The sequence below is a fragment of the Chiloscyllium plagiosum genome, unplaced genomic scaffold (genome assembly GCF_037043375.1).
Source record: "Chiloscyllium plagiosum isolate Xiang-an unplaced genomic scaffold, Cpla_swu_hap1 HiC_scaffold_32, whole genome shotgun sequence".
Classification (NCBI taxonomy): domain Eukaryota; kingdom Metazoa; phylum Chordata; class Chondrichthyes; order Orectolobiformes; family Hemiscylliidae; genus Chiloscyllium; species Chiloscyllium plagiosum.
The window spans coordinates 25,567,358-25,584,339 of record NW_028270170.1 but is presented as its reverse complement, the minus strand read 5'-3'; the positions used below and the strand labels follow the sequence as shown (position 1 = coordinate 25,584,339).

At 36.7% G+C, this 16,982-nt stretch overlaps 1 long non-coding RNA gene across 4 annotated transcripts in view; it reads right to left on the bottom strand.

Moving 5' to 3' along the window:
• Positions 1 to 16,982, bottom strand: part of LOC122539940 (uncharacterized) — a 68,830-nt gene that overhangs the window by 32,596 nt on the left and 19,252 nt on the right. For 3 of the 4 annotated variants that reach the window (XR_015752503.1, XR_015752501.1, XR_015752502.1), the window contains exons 3-4: positions 8,608 to 8,704; positions 4,431 to 4,517 (exon numbers count right to left, since the gene is read on the bottom strand). This is a non-coding gene — a long non-coding RNA (uncharacterized LOC122539940). Of the gene's footprint in view, positions 1 to 4,223; positions 4,518 to 8,607; positions 8,705 to 16,982 lie in introns of those variants that run through there. The other variant, XR_006309215.2, reaches the window with a different exon arrangement.

The following is a 16,982-nucleotide window of genomic DNA, read 5'->3' as shown; positions in this document are numbered from 1 at the left end:
TGAAGATGCCATCAGTGACATTTGGTCATATTTTATCATGTCTGAGATGGAATCATAAAAATTGTCATCTGCAAGCAAGATGAAATCAATGGAAACTTTAATGATTGCAGCTGTAGATCTTGCAAGTGATGTCATTTTTATGAAGATGTAAGAAATGATATGAGCTGGGTTTTTATTGCTTCTTCCCAAACAGAGCCAAACCATTATTTCACTGTGGGATTAATGGTCAGATACAGTTCTAGTTATTTGGATTTGAATCGCTTCCCAGCTTTTCTGGGTAACTCTTGTGCCAATAAAACTAAAGGAGAAGTTTAACATAGTTGTGGTGTAGCCTGGATTCTTTTATAGTTAAATGTCAATCGCAGAAAGAAAGGCCTTGCATTTGTATAGCATCATTGATCAACCCAGATATTCCAAAACACTTTACAGCCAATGAAATACCTCTGAATTGTAATCACTATCATGTGCATAGTTCTTGTACCCCATGATCAAGAATTTTTCTGCAATAATACCAGTAAAATCTGTCATTTTTTTTTGTTCTCAACTTTTAGGTAATGTTGTTGGACTCACACCAACTGCACACATCTACTTAATGTGGTGGTTTTTTCTTTAATATACTATTTAGAACAGAGCAACTTGCTGGGACATACTTTAGAAATTCAGGGGCTCTATTCCTTCAAATACTTCAAAGAGATATTTCCTCAATATACTGCGCATTTGCTCAATGTTAATGCTTTACATTTTGGTACAAAAGGGGTTTTCTCAAATGACCAGGAATTGTTGAGTTTAGCACCTCACTTGTCCCTCACTTGAAGTAACAGATAAGAAATTCAAGTCCATATTTTCCATGAAAGGCGATTATCTTGTTCTCGATTTAATAAGAGATCCTTTTACTCTTAATTTCTTCAATTTGAACTCGACACTAACTTGAACGATGACCGCAAATACTGAACAATCTGCTTCAGTGTAAATATTTACTCATAATTAGCAAACATTTGAAAGGTGGAGGGAGCCATTTTCATAGATTGTTTTTTTTAGATGCTTGAACCTACCCCATGCAGTATGGAGGTTTGATTCTTGTCACAGAATTTTCTCTACTGTTATAGTAGAGAGTTAGCCTATTTAAAATAAATTGCCTGAACCCTGGGACAAAATAGAGGATGGAGGAATTTCAGGTAAAGAATTTAAACACTTATATGCGGGTGTCCTTGGCATTGTGTCAGGGCTACAGGTTTAGTAAATAGAAAAGATTGTCAGGTATATATCAACCAGAAGGCACTGTTGTAGGAATTGGTTCTGGCATTGGTTCAAGTATGTAGCCAATAATCAACAAGCTCCTGAACCAGGAGAAACGAGACTCAGCCAAACTTTCAGATGTAATACACTATGTCAGATTTTGCTTAATGCTTGTTTCAGTGATTTAGTTGGTTATGGGCCAAGCAATGTTTTGATTTAAATGCCATGAATAATAAAGTACAGTAATCATGAAGCTCTGAATATATTATTACATGTGGAAGAAATTCTAATGTAACAGTATGGTTTAAGTTCAGTTGACTGCAATACTCTTGCTAAGTGAATATCTGATATGCAAAATTTTCCATTGACTGAAAATCAATCTAGTTTAAAATCTTCTCCTAATTGCTGCTGTTAACTGAATAAGTAGATAATTATACAAAGAATACAGAGAAGTGTAATGGACCCATGCTGCAAATTATAATATTTTTACATTTGATGTCTTTCCATTAAAGAGTTATCTGGGCCAAAATTTGACAAATTTCAACTAGTTTCTGTTAATCAGTGTCTAGAAACAGCATGTTCTGTCCTTTGGGTACATATGCTTTGCAAGTGGATAAACGCAAGAAGCATTGCTTACTAAATTAAAACTGGTTTCTATTGACTTATTTCTGAAAAGAATTTATGTTGTCTTTATTTATGTGTGTGGGATAGACAAATATGCAAACTCTGTCTGGAATTATAAACGCTAGCTTCATTGGACAACTAACATCTCGTTATTTTGATTGTTAAAAAACAAATCCATATCAGGCCAAAATCATTTTAATTAAATTCTCAGACAATATTTGCACATTTGCTATTGCAACAAGCAAGAGAATCATTTGCTGGCTAAATGAAGAAGAGTATCCTGCTGGCAAACAACATATTTTTTTTAAATTATAATTGCAACATCAAATTAGACAAAGATTCCTTGGACGACGAGAAATTTGACCATGCAGCACCTTTTATTCAAGCTCTAACTGGCTTCCTGCCTCTCTAGCAGCAGGAAATTCAAGTGGATTGATTATGAGTAGGAAGTTCTCCATTAGCCATGTTGTGAAAAGCTAGAAATAGATCAACACCAACTCTTTTTCTTGAAACAGGCATCCGACCCTTTGTAATTAAGGGCCTAACACTTTTGTGAGCCTCACTATAAAATTGGTTCACCCTGAAGGACCTGCCAAGTAGAAGAACAGGCCTATCTAAAACTTGACCATCAAAAAGCTTTCAAGCTATAATCAAAGATTTTCAAAGAAATATCAATATTTCTAACTGAATGTGGAACAAAGCTTTCTTCTCAAACCCACAATGAAAGGCTACTGCCAAACCAATACTCCAACTATTAATTCCCTTACCACTCTCACTCCAGCCAACCACCTGACTGAGCCATCTTTTCCTCCCCACTCCCACAAAGCTACTAAATCCAACAAATGGTCAACCCTCTCCCACACTTGCCTGATAGACAATTATAGTATCACATTGACCCAGGCTTCAAATAAATGTTGACAGCGAGTCTACATATTGTTATTAGAAAACTCAATTTTTTCATTGAAATTAAGCCAAAGGCCCACCATGACATGTACCCTCAAACCGAACTTTCCTCACAAGACATTTTATGCTTCATTACTTACACAGAAATACACACTTATAACATGAAATGCTGAGCTATAATAGAGGCAATATCTGCTTGACTTTGTTTAATTGAGTTCAACCACATATGTAGGTCACTGGAATGAAATAGAACTCTATGAATGTGGAAATATACTTCAAGGCTCATTCAAATACTCTCTTCTTTTGGTCTTTGAAGCAGTTTTAAAATTAGAAAATAGAATTAAGGATTCATATTTCATCTGTACTTTTAATTTGAAACTGTCAACTTTTCTAACTTAGTCAATAGATTTTTATTTTGTCTGAAATATATTTACCATTTGCACAATGCTGCCGATCTAACAGAAAGGCCAGGAACATACCTGAAATAACTGCACAGAGGCCAGTATCCTGTCACCAAATCACCTTTTATTTACTTGCACATAATGCACTGGCTATGAACAGCCAGCTCAGAGTCAGTTTCCTGAACTGAGAAGGTTCCAAATCTTCTGTTTATATATCTTTTTTCTTTATTCTTATTTTGTTTTGGACACCCGGCCACGAACGTATCCCCTGTTTGTGTTTTTTCTTTTTCTTTTCTCCCCAGCACCTATGTTGTGTGTGTGCAGGTGTGAGACACAGTGAAGGGCAACAGGTGAACAAATCTTTATTCAATTCCCACCACCAGGAAGAAAGGAAACCCCCGAGTGGCCAATGACATGTAATGCCCTTCTCATCAAAGGGCAATGCCGTGTGATCAAAAAAGTGAAAGGGAGAGTAGAGATTAAATCGAAATAGAGTTGAAAATAATCTCCTGTTTATCTTAGCCAGTCAGGGGTTCCTGATTGGCCCAGGTTAACTACCCAAACAGAGATCTCACAGTTTACAAGATCCAGCTGGTCCAATGAACATGGTCACGACTAGCAATTGATGGTTTATAGCCAATGATGCAGTTGCAGTGTCCCTATCTTTAGCCTGGAAGCTTCAGGTTCAAGTTCCTGCCAGGACCTGTTGGCCATGGAAGTCGAATTCATGATGTGGTTTAATTGACTGATAATCAGCCATGGAATCCTTCTGCCATCTCCCCACTGTTCCCCAAAAGGAAAAGACCCATGTATGAAGATATGCTTAAAAAGTGATTATATCAAGTACAGAACAACTGCCTTTTTAATCCACAGTCACAATTCAATTTATACTCAAATTTGCATTTCAATATACAAAAGGCGCAGAGGTGCTTAAGAAGTTAACTTTTGGTGTGTGATAAAAATGATTGTGACCATATATACATTTCAGATTAATATAGATTTTCAATATGCTTGTTGGGTTTCTTATTCTATAATTTATTAAATACAACAAAACAAATATTGCAATCAGAATGTTTTATTTTGAAAATGTAAGGTATGCAGAGTAATTTACTATTAAAATAAGATATATATTTTAACATGATGGAAGAGAAAGTGGCAATAGATTACTTGCTAGATTGACATGAGTGGAAATTGCGAGCAATTACTTATTTGTTCATAATATATATATATATAAGTGTAAATATAACTTTATAATTTAGGACTTGCCATGAGTGTTTTACTGCATTTTGAACTTTAATCTTTGAAAGCTGTCACTAGTATCCTTCATACAGCAAAACGATGAGTTTATTGTACCTGGAAAGAAAGGACAGAAAAATGGATAACATACTTCAGGAAATGCCTCTCCCATCCTTCCACCAAGATCAAAAGAGTTAGAGTACATCATAACCCAGGAGATTAAAAATATATTGACTTCTATCAGAATATAGACTCTGCGTCCCTGTATTGTTGTACAGAGTAGCTAAGCATAGTTAATCAAGCAGGCTGACACATTTATCTGATAATGGGATGCCCCTTCCACCATTTTCCATGCCAAATAAAAAAATCGCCTCTGCAGACTCTTTTAAGATCTTTGCAGGAATTTTGGGCTAAAATAACAGATCTTTTGAAGGTTGCTGATATGAAATTTCTTGGAATGCATCCATCCAAAATTTGACTTTACACACTGTTAGATTGTTCCCCGAAGAAAATTATCAGTGACATAGTTGATAATAATTTAATTTGCAAGAATACAAATAATGATTTTTTTTAAGGTTTGTTAACTTTTTTTCACTTCAGTGTTCTTATCCTAAAAAAAGTTGCTATTTCAATATTAAAAAAATGTGAAAGAGACAGTGCTTTTATTTTGACTTTGTGCAGAGATCTGCTAAATGGATACCTGTGTTCTGTTTCTTAATGTATGTGCTTTCCTATTGCAAAACTGGTTACAATATCTAGATACATTTATTTATATAAATTTGCCACTGTTCTTTTATGTATAATGTATATTGCATTGTAACATAAGCTTTTAAGAGTGCGGTGTTAGAAAAGCACAGGAAGTCAGGCAGCACCTGAGGAGCAGGAGAATTGACGTTTCAGTATAAGCCCTTCACAAATGAGGCTTGTGGGCCAGGGGGCTGAGAGATAAATGGGATTGGGGGCAGGTGCGGGGGAGCTGGGGGAAACGTAGTTGAGAATGTAATAAGTAGATGAAGGTGGAGGAGAAGGTGATAAGTTGGAGAGGAGGGTGGAGCAGATGGATGGGAAAGACGGTGGACAGGTCAAGAGCGCGGTGCTGAGTTGGAGGCTTGGGACTGGGATAAGGTGGGGAGAGGGGAAATGAGGAAACTGGTGAAGTCCACATTGATGCCCCATGGGTTGCAGGGTCCCAAGGCGGAAGGTGAGGTGTTCTTCCTCCAAACATTGGGTGGTTGGGGTGGAGGAGACCCACACCCTGCATGTCCTTGGTGGAGTGGGATGGGAATTGAAGTGTTCAGCCAAAGGGCGGTGAGGTGGTTGGTGGGGGTGTCACCTATGTTTTAGTAGTAGCATCCTCATTGATTTTGAGGTTCAGAGGTTTAGGGTTCAAGCTCTATTCCACAAATGGAATCTTTAGATTTTGGCTGATCCGCCAGTGTATTACTGAGGGAGGTGCCATTAGACTGGGGGCTCTGCTTTACCGCCAATGGAGAAACAAAAACCCCTTGGGACTTTCTGAAGAAAATCAGTTGTTTCTCCCTGGTATCCTTGCTGATGTTTTTCATTCAACTAGTTTCACTAAAATCGAGTGGTGTGGTGTTGATTTCACCAGTGTTTGCGGAAATGTGCATTGTACTTGTTGGCTGTTGCATTTACCTGAAATGGAGAAAGTCACTAAACTTGAAAAGTATGTGATGGGCCATAAAACTGTTTGGAGAATCCTGAAGTTTTGAGAGATAAATTCAATTATTTATTTTCTAAACAGATAGTATTCAGTTTCCAATGGTTCCCTGTTTAGTTCCAGCAAGCTTCATCAGAAAATTTAACTTCTTAACTTACTTTGATCAGAACTTGTTTTAAAAACATTTATGCTGATTGAACTGAGAAATGTTCATGTTGAGAAATGGAATTCTTCTGTTTCAAGCTCGAGGGGTTAGTACCAGGTACTGCCCTACTGTTATGTAAGGTAAAGCATGTACTATGTTCTAATAACATCCATTTGTTTCAACATTAGAAGAATGTTGCTAAGTGCACCAATGTGACATCTTCCAGTTCCCAAGCAACCTATTTTGTGCCATCTCACTTGCAAGTTGAAACCACAATGTTCAAATTTTGGGTGAGAATTATTATTTTTTTAAAACATTGCATTCCCTTTTGTACCAAGAAATGCATTAAGGCTGCCCATACTTATTTCACATTCATTCTCTTTAACCATCAGCCTTCAATGGATTTAAAATCCGAGGTAAAAGCCAAGAAATAACAAATTACATGTGCAGCTCGAGTAAAGAAAAATAAAGAACTACAGATCCTGCAAATCAGCTTCCTCTCCGCAGATGCTGCCAGACTTGTCATGTTATTCCAGCAATTTCTGTTCGTGTTTGATTTTAACCATTGGTTTAATCAATAATTTATTATTATTGTGCTGTTGTATTTTAGATGCAGTGGGCCCAATATGTAAGTTAGCAATATAAAATTGCAATTTCAAGTGTTAAATAAATGCAAATATTTCTTCTGACAGGATGAAACAACTTTAGTTTTATGGAACAATGAGCTAAGAAGATCAGGAGTCAATGATTCTCAATTGGTTAGTGCCCACTCTCACACACAAAGGCGGTGCAATATGTTCAAAATGAGAAATCGAGAACTGGACTATCCTGTAACACACAAATGACAATGGAATGAAAGTGTTTACTTTCGTAAGTTCAGCATAATTCTGCATGTTTCAGAACACCAAACTCTTGTTAGATAATATATACTCATGTCATGATCGAATTTCTATGACTGACATTTTACCAAGATGTAGGGCTTGACTTTACATGTAATATTTTCAAGGGTAGAAATTCACCCTCTCCCATCACTGTTGCAAAGTTGCCAGATCAGAGTTTGCTCCTGCCAAACCTATTCACAAAATTAATGTAAAATAAGCCAACAAGTATTTTTATTATTGAATTTTTACTTCAAATTATGCAAAGTTTTGGTCAAATGTGATCATGCAAAATTATTTCTTGAAATCTGCAGTGCCTAATCTATTTGCTTCTTTCAGGGCAAAAATATGGATATTTTAGGTAGTAATGATCTGGCAGACCATTCTGGCAATTTTCTTGGATATCTATCTTACAACTTCATTTGACAACTGCTGCCCATATTGCTAGGTTTTCTTCTCTTCACAGATTTATTCTTAGGCCCCTCAGATGTGCTTCCTGCAATCAGAATTCTCTAGATGCTGCACAATTATTTGTCTGCCTTGCAATCTCAACAACTTTATTTTGCTTATTTTGTACATCTGCCATTCTTTCTTGTTGCTAATTTGTCAATTGGAGGGCAAAATTGGTAAGAGTGCAGCACATGTAGGTGAGGTGGTAGCCTTGACTGCACATGTTGACATGTACAGATACAAGGAGCTGAACTGTTGCATTCAATGATGTCTTGTTGTATGATTCTATGAATGAGTATATTTGCAGCAGGATGAGTTTGACTCCAGGACCAAGCAATTGGTAAACAGAAAGAGTTTGTTTTTTTTTTGGCTAAACGTCAGGGTTGTCTTATACGCAAGATCAACCATTACTTGAATATATATGCAATGTGAGATCTAAATATTAAATTCAGGATATTACTTCTAGAGTCAGCATTGTACCACTTGGATGAGTCTTTTTCCTAGGATGGGGGGTCCAAAACTAGGTTTACGGTGAGAGGGATGTAAATATTTCATGCAGAGGGTAGTCCGAGTATGGAGCGAGCTGCTGGATGAGGTGGTGGAGGTGGGCAAAATTACAGCATAAAAAAAGCATCTGGATGGGTACATGAATAGGAAGGGTTTAGAGGGATATGGGGCAAATGCTGGCAAAGGGGACTAGGTCAGATTAGGATATCAGGTCACCGTACATGAGTTGGACTGAAGGATCTGTTTCCGTGTTGTCTGACTCTATTCCCCATTCTATGGTCAGCTTGACTTGAGATTATTGCCTGTCTGATTTCATGAATTTGTCTTTGCAAACATATCTTTCCTAATTATTATTACAAAACAAACCTTTTAATTGAGTGTGCAGTCGTGGACTACCTGCAAAGAGATTTTTTCACACAGGTTGATCTGGCTCTATATGCCCTAAACAAACTGTCTGATTCAAATTGGTGTTTGGTGGACAGGAGGACCCAGGGACGTCTTTGGCTTCAAGGGAGTGTAATTCCCTGCTTTACCGTGTTAGATTACCTGGTTTGTGCCACAACGGTCCTCTGCAGGTCAGTGAAGGATTAGAAAGCTCAGTTCCATTAAAGGTCATGTGTTCATTTAAATGGGTTGATCTGTTCTGGGAATGTAGACAAAACAGTCTTTGGTTATACAAAGTAAAAACATTCAGAAAACAGTTAGCACCATAGAAATCTAAAGAATAGATAACTCCTGATGGAATTCATCATTGCACAATATCTGTGAAATCGTACATGGATAAAAATGTCAAAATTGCTGATTGCACCCCCCCCCCCTCCCCGCCCCCACCTGAGAGGATTTGTGATTATGAATCCAACGGCATTCATCTTTTCACATGATGTAAATGTATTTGCCATCTCTGTTTTGATAAATACCAACATTATTTTCAATAAAATAATGACTGGACAATTAAAATGTTTTATCTCTGGTGGTTATTTCATGTTTTAATAGCCTAGGGTTTGATTAAGTTGACTAATTTCAGTGAGAGAAAAAAACTGTATGCTATTATCCTAACAGACTTATTGCTATTTCTGGTGTTAAAATATTACAAGAGAAAAATTAATGTCTGTTCATTCCTTTAATGACTTTAGTTCTTGCTATACTGTTTAATGTTCTTTGTGATGCAAAGTAGATTGTATTCTTACATGAAAGTTGTCAACTGTACCATTTTTCATAATATTAATGCTATCATTTTTGATGAGATATGAAGTTGTTCAATGAACAAATATTTGTACAAAAATGGCAGTGTTTAGGAAAAGCAATAAGAATGTGTTTTTAAAATATAAAAGTGTTACACTCAGAAATTTCAGTAACACAGTTCAACTTTTTTGGGTCCTGTGATTGAGGTAACTATGGTGAATGTGTCTATAATCACTAGTCATTTTCTCTTATGTTGGATTAATATCAAATAAACAGAACAATATACATTTCTAGGATATAGTGTCAAGGAAAGAATTCTAACGTTTGCCTTCACCTATACCACAGCTGAACAGATACACTTGCAATGCCATTTCAATTCTGGATGGATATGCTATGAAATAATTAAGTAATTTGATTTAATTGTATTCTTTATTTGCTAAGAAAGCTTTCTTACAGATTCGAAAACTTGAGGATCCATCACAGAAATTCTTTTGTACATAATTTTACAAGTGAACAAGTGAACCCTAAAATAGTTGCCAATACATCCATTACTAGTTGCCATAAGTTAAAACAAAAACTGAGAAAAAGTAATTTATCTGATTTATGATTTTTAGAGAGGATTTTTGCAGAAATTTGGAATGTTTAGTAGTATGTCATGCAAATGTAATCTAGGACAGGAAAGAGTATCCTTTCAATTGCTATATCTTCCCAAAGGATCTGGAAGGCCATTTCACACTGTGGGGAAAGAAACTTTGAATAATCAATAATTGTGGTAAACAGAAGGATATTGACAAGATTTGTCAAGAGCAGAATATTAGCCGATAACTAAGATGTGAAACTCGATCACAAATTTGATTGTGCTTCCTTAGGAATGTCATAAATGTGTTTATTTGCAATGTAGTTAATTTGTGTTATTTTGTTTAAAAGCATATTTTTAATGTATTATAATAGATACATTAATTCCTTTTTGCCTTAGTAACGTAATGTAGCTGAATAAAAATTAGAAGTCATCAATTTATTTATAGTATGTATTACAATAAATACAATCGATGCAGACTCTAAATATTTGGTTAATGTTAAAATAATTTTAACTAAGCATCCTGAAAGAAACATTAAGTGATGCCATCTTACGTGCACAAAAAGGATTTTATAATGTTTATAATGGAGCCTTAACCACTGATGTGAAGGCTAAAACATTTCCAAAGGAAATACTTGCTAGGCCATTTATCTCATTGGTTATTAACAGGTACTAGGTTGTGTCTTACAAAACTATATGAAATGCTAACCACTTCTTAAGTATTTGCTGCTGACCTTAAATTCATAATATTTATGTACTTGTCAAAAATTGATCTTAAAAAGAATCTCAATTTTAAAAATTAATTTACTACTTGCTAATTTGTACATGTATATATACTTCACTCCAAAACTGTGAAAGTAAAACACTGCTGGAAAGCTAAAATCAAAACGGAATTCACTGAAAACTCTTAGCAGGTAAGGCAGCATCTGTAGAGAGATTGAGTTGAACTTGACTTCTTCAGAAAGTGAAGATGCATCTTCTACATCAATTTCTAGTTTTACCTGATAATGTCAGAGAATCATAGATTGGTTACAGATTATGTCATGCTTCATTGGAGTAGTGTTCTGGAAATCAAACCTTGCTATTTCCAGACTCATCACAAAAGATTTAAATTATAAAGAATTCCCCAATTTATCTGTCTTTTAGATCTAGGTTGACAGAAAACATGGACCAGGTTTCTGTACTTAAATGAGAATTACCTTTTATTACAAATAAGTAGATTCAAACTGCAGATAATAACTTATGAACCATCAACATATGAGTCCACTGGATAAAACTCTAACTCCCTCATAAAATCCCCTCTCTACTTACACATGGATGTCATGGAGGGGAGAGAAAGATTGGAAAGATAGTTTAGTAGTCTCTGTCCACAGGGTTTACTGAGATGATCCTTTTGCTGAGCAGAATGCTACTTCCCAATCTTCCTTTTTCAGGTACGTTCACTTTGTTTCGTGAGAATAGATGACCAGTTCACATTGATAAAGATCTCCAACTAATTAATTAAAAATCAATCCCAACTGCAATTGGTGAGAGGACAATTGGCAAGTTTTGAGAAGTTTTGTAGCTCAGGTTGAGGTTCTGGATGTAGGTTTGCTCACTGAGCTGGAAGGTTCGTTCTCAGACATTTCATTACCATACTAGGTACCATCATCAGTGAGCGTCCAGATGAAGCACTGGTGGTGTAACCCATTTTCTATTTATGTGTTTGGGTTTCCTTGAGTTGGTGATGTCATTTCCTGTGGTGATGTTATTTCTTATGGTGACGTCATTTTCTGTTCTTTTTCTCGGGGTGTGGTAAATGGGATCCAAGTATAGTGTGTTTGTTGATAGAGTTCCAGTTTGAACTAAGGAGGAAAAACAACAACAAACTGCCATTCCTAGATGTTGCAGTAGAGCGAACAATCAATGGGGAACTTCAAACCAGCGTCAAACCAGGAAAATAGCACAAATAGACTACATTTGAGCTACAGATGCAATCATCCCAACATCCACAAACAAAGCTGCATTAGAACATTATTTCAGTGAGCCACCACATATTGCAGCACAAACGAACTACGAAGAGCAGAGGAAAATCACTTATACAGTGTATTCAAAAAGAACGGGTACCCAATGAATACAGTCCACCGATTTCTCAGCAACAAACCCAAACAAGCAAACAAAACACATCCAGAAACCTTAGCCATTCTCCCCTACATCAAAGATATCTCAGAAATGACTGCCAGACTACTCAGAATCCTTGGCATCATGGTAGCCCACAAACCCATCAACACACTAAAACAGCAGCTAATAAACTTGAATGACCCTAAGCAGACAACAAGCAAAATTAATGTCATTTACAAAATACCTTGCAAGAACTGTAACAAACACTACATTAGACAAACAAGTGGAAAACTAGCCACCAGGATACTGTACATGAACATGAACTAGCCACAAAAAGACATGACCCACTCTCACTCGTATCCTTACATACGGATGAGGAAGGACAACGCTTCAACTGACACAACTTATCCATCCTTAGACAAGCCAAACATAGACATGCACAAGAATTCCTAGAAACATGGCATTCCAAATAGAATTCTATCAACAAACACATTGACTTGGATCCCATTTACTACCCCCTGAGAAAAAGAACAGGAAATGACATCACCATAAGAAATAACAGCACAGGAAATGACATCACCAACCCAAGGAAACCCAAACACATAAATAAAAAGTGGGCTACACCACCAGTGCTTCATCTGGAGGCTCACTGAAGATGTTACCTAGTATGGTGATGAAATGTCTGAAAACGAACCTTCCAGCTCAGGGACCGAACCCACATCCAGAGGAAAATTAATTGGTTATCATTAGGCTTAAGATACTTTTTTTACTGCAGAACAGAAAAAGCTCCTTCCCTTCCAAAAATCTGATGGCTTCAGCCTTGTACATTCATATTCACAAGCTGTCTGTGTAGCTAGGAACTCATCACATCAGTGATGGCCGATACAAGGTCTTTTTCATTGACAACTGGACACCTATTCGCAGGTGACCCAGCTATTTGTTTCCATCCAAATCTTCACAAATACACAGCCCCTGGTGCCAGTTGATCTGTAGCTTGGATTTGCCTACTGTTTGAACCAGCAGCTATGAAAACATCACTAACAGTGAGGGTCAATTTAAAAATGCGCTGCAATCCTTCAAAGATCTTTGACTTTAAAACTGCTCATTTTCCCATTCTAATCAAAAATTCCATAAAAATGGTCTTTATAATTAGGAGAAAATTCAGCACCTCCTGTCTGTGTGGCTCTCCTCAAGTGCATATGAATTTGTCTCACTTTCCCACCTTTTTCCTGTAGCCCTGCAATTGTTTTCTACTAAGGTTATTAATTAATTCTTTTTGGTGGCCTTGATAAATTTGCCATAGCTACACTCCAAAAAGTACATTCCAGGTTCTAATCACGCGCTGCTTAAAACATGTTTTCCTCATGTTACTGTGTCTTTTGCCAATCCTCACCATATCTACAAGGTAGAAGCCGGGATTGCTATGGAATATCCCCCACTTGTCTGGATGAGTGCATCTCCAATAACATTCAGGAAGCCCAAAACTATATAGAACAAAGCAGTTCATTTGGTTGGCATCCTGTTCAACACATTTTATTATTCACTCCGTCATCACTAACACTCAGTGTAGCAGTCTGCAACATCAACAAGATACATTACACCAATTCACCAAGATTTCTCAAATTCCATAACTGATGAACCCTACAACCAAAGGGTCAAGGGCATCAGGTACATGCAAACACCACCTTTGCAACTTGCCCTCCAAGCCACGCACCAACCTGACTTGAAACTATGTTGCTAAACAGTCTTTATCATTGAATAGAAATCCTGGAAACCCTTCCTAACAACATTGTCATTGTGCTCTCCTGCCCTTCCTCTGGACTGCAATGGTTCAGGAAGGCAGCTTACCACTTTCTACAGACCAATTAGGGATGATCAAAAATTGTTGGCCTAGCCAGTGACAAGGATTGATGAATTGTAAAAATGTTTTAAATTGATGTCCTCTGTTTCTAGATCTGCATCAAAGGGAACTTTTCTCCCTATCTATATAGAATAGACTCCTTGGATTTGAAATATGTCACTTAAATTCCCTCAAATTTTTTCTCCAGTGAGAACAGTTCCACCTTCTCCAATCCATCTACCAGAATGAAATTCTCTGGTGTTATTCTCATAAATTTTCTCTGCCATATTTCTAATACCTTCACATCCTTTCCAAAGTACAGTGTCCAGTGCAAAGTCCTGTGTTTAAAAATTTCTTTTTTTTACTGAATTTCAAGCTAAATACAGATATTTACTAAATCACAATGATCAAACTGCTATCATTCAAATCCCTTGACTGTCCATGGTCTCTGAAACCTCTGCTGACTTCATGACTTCTATGGGCCAATGTTTTTTTTTAATGTTGTGGACCTCAATGACTCTATGAGAATGCTTGTTTGATTGAATACAACTTCTGTTCTTGGTGTCAGAAGAACGGTTAAAGACAAATGCTGACCCAAAGAAGATTTTTGTTTGGCAATTCTGTATATCTGAAATGAATTAGGGAGATCTATTTTAAAACTTGCAGAAAGTGGGTAGTGAATAAACTCAAGGTTAGGATGGTTCCAGATTCTCAAAGCAATTCGAAGTAAAAACAAAACCATTTGAGAAGATTCTCAGTTCACCAATAAAAAATTTTGATACTCAGCTTGACACTACACTGAAGCTAGACTTCATTTAATGTCCAGTCTAAAGGAGGTTTCACATCACTGCACACCCCATCAGATCATGACCTGCCTCTGCAATTAAGTTGCAATCTTTTGTGACCCTTTGCAAGATCATCTGAGCAACTGAGCAGTAACTGTATCATTGAAAGTGATGTTCATTATGATTTTTGATTATCAAAAATTTTCTTTGTTTTTAATTGGCTAACAGGTCCAACATATCATTTTAATAAAAACTACTATTCATATGAACCAATGTAGCTCTGTCTGTTTCTCCTAGTAATAAATTGTAAGTTCTCCTATGAGCTTGCAGTGATTAGGCCAAAGGCATGAAGCTACTACAGGGGGTATCATCACAAAATACTGCACAAAAAGAGGTCTCAAAAGCAAGCAAAACAGTTTTCAAACTTCATAATATATTAACAGAATACTAAAATGATGTTACATCTAAGTTGAGTGATCAAAGTTCTCAAGTTTCACATTTGTGGTTTATATTGCTTGAATAGGGGCAGCACTGTGGCTCAGTTGTTAGCACTGCTGCCTCACAGTGCTAGGGACCTGTGTTCGCTTCCCAGCTTGGGTGACAGTCTGTGTGGAGTTTGTACATTCTCCCATGTCTGTGTGGGTTTCCTCTGTGTGCTCCATTTTCCTTCCACAATCCAAAGATGTGCAGATCAGATGAATTGACTATGCTAAATTGCCCATAGTGTTAGATGCATTAGTCAAAGGTAAGTATAGGGTTGGGGAATGGATCTGGGTGGGTTACTCTTCAGAGGGGCAGTGTGGACTTATTGGGCTGAAGAGCGTGTTTCTATTATGTGGGGAATCTAATCAATTACTAAGTCATTTCACCTTTTTGTAATTGTCATCATTCTCTTTGTAGCAAAGTATTCAAAGTTTTAATCTTACTCAGTCATTACATGCCCAGCTGAGTTTATAATCCACGTGAATCAACTCAAATACTAATTTGATCCCTTACTGCAGGAGAAAAACAAGACATTGTATAAATTTATAAATTAACATCTTTTTACACAACTAAAATAATCTGTAGCAATCTTCAGAGAACATGAGCAAATCTGACTTTATTAATAATACACCTGGTTATTAATTGCGTTTCATGTAAAATACGTGCAACTGGTGTGAAAATAAAACTTGCTTGGAAAAAATTAAATAAGCTAAAAAAAAGCCAAAGTATTTACTCAAAGTCAAAATAGCAGGAATCTTCTGTGTGAATATTTTTGTTCAAAAGCTTTTATTCCCTGAGGAATAATTAAGGGAACAGATTAAAATAAATCATGGTGCGCTATATAGTACAGATGGATTAATAAAAGAATGCCTTTTCAAGTTCAAAGAATCAGCACATTGGGTTCAGTTAGCAGTTAATGATTAAAATATCATCAATTTCATATCTTGGAACTGAGATTTTCCTGGATTTAAAAAGGTTTAATCACAAAGTGGATTATTTTCCTGCCTTATGGATTTTATGTGGCTACTGACTTTCTACAACAGGCAGTCTGCAGCATAGCTTTTGTTTAGAAATGTAAAAGATCGGTTAATGGTTGACAAAAGGAATCTTGTGTATTTCCATTTGGCTTGGAAGGGATGTGAATTGTATGTTATAAGAACTGATGGACTCAAAGGAGGAGCAGTGTGGGGCTAATTCTCACTAAATGGCGGCATCCTGCAACTATAGATATTTTCCTAGTCACCCTGTTCAGAGATGTTAATACGCACCTTTGAAGCAGGATCGGACTTGAGCACGACCTGCTAGTTCAACAATGGGACGCAAGCATTGAAAGAGGGACACTACTATCTCACTACAAGAGTACCATCCTCCAACTATATAATTGCCTGAATAGCTGACTGTTGAACATTACTGCTCGAGAACATTTGCATGTGATGTTAGAAGAGAAACTGCTAAGAGGAACCAAATATATGAAATGGGCCATTTTTTTGGGGGGATCTTCCAGGAGAGTCTTCATAGATTAGTGGAACCTGTGTTATTCATTGTATCTAATTGTAACATTTATCATGCCCCGCTGATTTTCTGTTATGCGCAGTTCTGTGGGCAAGTTTGCATTATTCGATAATCTCCCTAAATGTAGAAGACTCTCTTCCCACATGCAGAATAATATAGTTGGTAATAATCTATCAAGAATTGGTCACAAATCTAAGGTCAGTCAAATCTCTGTCCAATCACTGAGAGCAGAAAATGAACGAACAAAAACCCAATTGCTGGTTCTGATTTACCACTGACCAGCTACTAATTTCGGGATCGTAGCGCCGCATGTTTTCTCTCCTAAGAGTAATAAATGACATGCGAAATAAATACGGGACAGGGTGGTCAGTTATGTAAAAACAAGATGCCAACAAGTAAAGAACATGAAACCAGGCAGGTGGAGTAAACTCACCAGGCAATT